Source organism: Arachis ipaensis, chromosome B5, assembly GCF_059453495.1.
Source record: "Arachis ipaensis isolate K30076 ecotype BB chromosome B5, ASM5945349v1, whole genome shotgun sequence".
NCBI classification, from domain to species: domain Eukaryota; kingdom Viridiplantae; phylum Streptophyta; class Magnoliopsida; order Fabales; family Fabaceae; genus Arachis; species Arachis ipaensis.
This window is the reverse complement of record NC_142440.1, coordinates 20,488,529-20,493,144: the sequence shown is the minus strand read 5'-3', so window position 1 is coordinate 20,493,144 and position 4,616 is coordinate 20,488,529. Positions and strand designations below refer to the sequence as shown.

At 38.6% G+C, this 4,616-nt stretch overlaps 1 non-coding gene across 1 annotated transcript; it reads right to left on the bottom strand.

The window, feature by feature from the left end:
* Window positions 1-1,386: 1,386 nt before the first annotated feature.
* Window positions 1,387-1,494, bottom strand: LOC148563548 (small nucleolar RNA R71). Its single transcript, XR_015884817.1, has one exon. It is a non-coding gene; the product is annotated as a small nucleolar RNA R71 (small nucleolar RNA).
* Window positions 1,495-4,616: the final 3,122 nt, after the last annotated feature.

The following is a 4,616-nucleotide window of genomic DNA, read 5'->3' as shown; positions in this document are numbered from 1 at the left end:
TTTCTTATGAGTCAAATCAAATTTTCAATTTAAAAATCTTATCTTTTCAAAACCTTTTCAAAAATCAAATCTTTCTCATTTTCTTATATTTTTGAAAACTTTTAAAAATGATTTTCAAAATCTTTACTAACAATTAATGTGATTGATTCAAAAAAAATTTTAAAGTTTGTTACTTGCCTATTAAAAAAGGTTCAATCTTTAAATTTTAAAATCATACCTTTTTGTTTCTTGTTAGTCAAGTAATCAACTTTAATTTTCAAAATCAAATCTTTGTAATTCCCTTTTCCAAATCTTTTTTTCAAAATGATTTTCAATCATATCTTTTTCTATTTTAATCATATCTTTTTCAAAATTAATTTCAAAATCTTTTCTAACTTCTTATCTTTTCAAAATTGATTTTCAAATCTTTTTCAATTAACTACTTGACTTTTTGTTTGTTTTACTATTTCTTATCTTTTTCAAAACCACCTAACTACTTTTCTCTCTCTCTTATTTTTGAAAATCACTAACCACTTTTTCGAAAATTTCTTTTCATTAACTAATTGTTTTAAATTTCAATTTAACTTTATTTTTCTTCTTAATTTTCGAATTCTAATTAACATTTAAAATAAAAACAAAAATATTTTTAGTTTATTTTATTTAATTTTCGAATTCTTCCCCCTCTCATCTCTTTCTATTTATTTATTTATCTACTAACACTTCTCTTCTACACATAATTCGAACCCCCTCTTCTTCTCTGTGTTCGAGTTTTTCTCTTCTCCTTCTTCTATTCTTCTCTTCTTATACTCACATAAGGAATCTCTATACTGTGACATAGAGGATTCCATATTTTCTTTTTTGTTCTCTTCTTTTTCATATGAGCAGGAACAAGGATAAGAATATTCTTGTTGAAGCTGATCCTGAACCTGAAAGGACTCTGAAGAGGAAGCTAAGGCACAACTCTCTGGAAAGGACCTGACAGAAATTTTCGAAAAAGAAGGAGACATGGCCGAACCTAATAACAATGGTGGAGATGCAAGGAAGATGCTTGGTGACTTTATTGCACCCTCTTCCAACTTCTATGGAAGAAGCATCTCAATTCCTGCAATTGGAGCAAACAACTTTGAGCTTAAGCCTCAATTGGTTTCTCTAATGCAGCAGAATTGCAAGTTTCATGGACTTCCAATGGAAGATCCTCATCAGTTTTTAGCTGAATTCTTGCAAATTTGTGACACTGTCAAGACCAATGGAGTTTATCCTGAGGTCTACAGGCTTATGCTTTTCCCTTTTGCTGTAAGAGACAGAGCTAGAACATGGTTGGATTCACAACCTAAGGATAGTCTGAACTCTTGGAATAAGCTGGTCAGTGCTTTCCTGGCCAAATTTTTTCCACCTCAAAAGATGAGCAAGCTTAGAGTGGAGATCCAAACCTTCAGACAGAAGAAAGGAGAATCCCTCTATGAAGCTTGGGAAAGATACAAGCAACTGATCAAAAGGTGTCCTACTGACATGCTTCCAGAATGGAGCATCATAAGTATATTCTATGATGGTCTGTCTGAGTTGTCAAAAATGTCATTGGACCATTCTGTAGGAGGATCTTTTCATTTGAAAACCCCTGCAGAAGCTCAGGAACTCATTGAAATGGTTGCAAATAACCAGCTCATGTACACCTCTGAGAGGAATCCTGTGAACAATGGGATGCCTCAGAAGAAAGGAGTTCTTGAAATTGATACTCTGAATGCCATATTGGCTCAAAACAAAATATTGACTCAGCAAGTCAATATGATTTCTCAGAGTCTGAATAGATTGCAAGCTGCATCCAACAGTACTAAAGAGGCATCTTCTGAGGAAGAAGCTTATGATCCTGAAAAACCCTGCAATAGCATAGGTGAATTACATGGGAGAACCCTATGAAAACACCTATAATCCTTCATGGAGAAATCATCCAAATTTCTCATGGAAGGATCAACAGAAGCCTAATCAAGGCTTTAATAATAATAATGGTGGAAGAAATAGGTTTAGCAATAGCAAGCCTTTTTCCATCATCTTCTCAGCAACAGACAGAGAATTCTAAACAGAGCCATTCTGGCCTGGCAACCATAGTCTCTGATCTATCCAAGACCACACTAAGTTTCATGAATGAAACAAGGTCCTCCATTAGAAATTTGGAGGCACAGGTGGGTCAGCTGAGTAAGAAGATTACTGAAACTCCTCCCAGTACTCTCCCAAGCAATACAGAAGAAAACCCCAAGAGAGAGTGCAAGGCCATAACCATGACCAATATGGCCGAACCTGGAGAGAGTGAGGAGGACGTGAGTCCCAGTGAGAAAAGCCTCATGGGACATCCTCTGGACAGAAAGGAGTTTCCCTTTGAGGAACCAGAGGAATCTGAGGCTCATACAGAGACCATAGAGATTCCATTGAACTTCCTTCTGTCATTCATGAGCTCTGATGAATATTCTTCCTCTGAAGAGGATGAAGACATCACTAAAGAGCAAGTTGCTAAGTATCTAGGAGAAATCATGAAGCTGAATGCCAAGTTATTTGGTAATAAGACTTGGGAGGATGAACCCCCCTTATTCACCAATGAACTGAATGCATTAATGAGGCAGACATTACCTCAGAAGAAACTGGATCCCGAAAAATTCTTCATACCTTGTACCATAGGCACCATGACCTTTGAGAAGGCTCTGTGTGACCTGGGGTCAGGGATAAACCTCATGCCACTCTTTGTAATGGAGAAACTGGGAATCTTTGAGGTACAAGCTGCAATAATCTCACTAGAGATGGCAGACAAATCAACAAAACAGGCTTATGGACTAGTAGAGGACGTGCTAGTGAAGGTTGAAGGCCTTTACATCCCTGCTGATTTCATAATCCTAGACACTGGGAAGGATGAGGATGAATCCATCATCCTTGGCAGACCCTTCCTAGCCATAGCAAAAGTTGTGATTGATGTTGACAAAGGAGAGTTGGTCTTTCAGTTGAATGAGGACTACCTTGTATTCAAGACTCAAGGTTCTCCTTCTGAAACCATGGAGAGGAAGCATGAAAAGCTTGTCTCAATACAGAGTCAAACAAAACTCCCACATTCAAACTCTAAGTTTGGTGTTGGGAGGCCACAACCAAACTCTAAGTTTGGTGTTGGGAGGCCACAACCAAACTCTAAGTTTGGTATTGAGAGGCCCCAACCTTACTCTGATTATCTGTGAGGCTCCATGAGAGCTCACTGTCAAGCTATTGACATTAAAGAAGCACTTGTTGGGAGGCAAACCAATGTTATTTAATTATATCTATCTATTTTCCATTGCTATTTTATGTTTTCTTTAGGTTGATGATCATGTGAAGTCACAAAAACAACTGAAAAATCAAAAACAAGAATGAAAAATAGCATTAAAAATAGCTCACCCTGGAGGAGGAGCTTACTGGCGTTTAAACGCCAGTAAGAAGCATCAGACTGGCGTTTAACGCCAGAACAGAGCATCTAATTGACGTTTAACACCAAGAATGGGAGAAAAGATGGCGTTAAACGCCAGAAACAAGCAGCAACCTGGCGTTTAACGCCAGAAACGCACTCTAAGGGCATTTTGCATGCCTAAATGGAGCAGGGATGTTAAGTCCCTGACCCCTCAGGATATGTGGACCCCACAGGATCCCCACCTACCCCACTTCTTCTTCTCTACTCTTCACACTCTTTCATAACACTCTTCCCCAAATACCCTTCACCACTCACATCCATCCACTCTTCCCCAAAAACCACACCTACCTCTAAATTCAAAATCCATTTCCCTCCCAAACCCAACCCTAATACACGAAACCTAACCCTCCCCCCACCCCTATATAAACCCCTCAACACTACTTCATTTTCACACATTACAAACACTTCTTCTCCCTCTTGGCCGAATACACACTTCCCTTCCATCTCCTCCATCTTCTTCTTCTTCTACTATTTTTCTTCTTCTTTTGCTCGAGGACGAGCAAACATTTTAAGTTTGTTGTGGTAAAAGTGTTGCTTTTTGTTTTTCCATAACCATTTATGGAACCTAAGGCCAGAGAAACCTCTAGAAAGAGGAAAAGGAAGACAAAAGCTTCCACCTCTGAGTCATGAGAGATAGTGAGATTCATCTCAAGGGTCCATCAAGACCACTTCTATGAAGTTGTGGCCAAGTCATCTATACCTTATACAATTCAGCTGGAATTGTCATAGAGGGAGACATCCTCATTGAAGAGGACAAGCCCATCACTAAAAAGAGGATGGAGCAAACAAGAGAGCCCATCATGGACCTCAACAAGAACATGAGGAAATTCCTCATCATGAAATCCCTGAGATGCCTCAAGGGATGCAATTTCCTCTACAAAACTATTGGGAGCAAATCAACACCTCCCTTGGAGAATTAAATTCCAACATGGGACAACTAAGGGTGGAGCACCAAGAGCACTCCATCATCTTCCATGAAATTAGAGAAGATCAAAGAGCCATGAGGGAGGAGCAACAAAGGCAAGGAAGAGACATTGAGGAGCTAAAGCACTCCATAAGATCTTCAAGAGGAAGAACTAGCCGCCATCACTAAGGTGGACCCGTTCTTTAATTTTCTTGTTCTTTATCTTTTTTTTTTTTTTCGTTTACTATGCTTTAT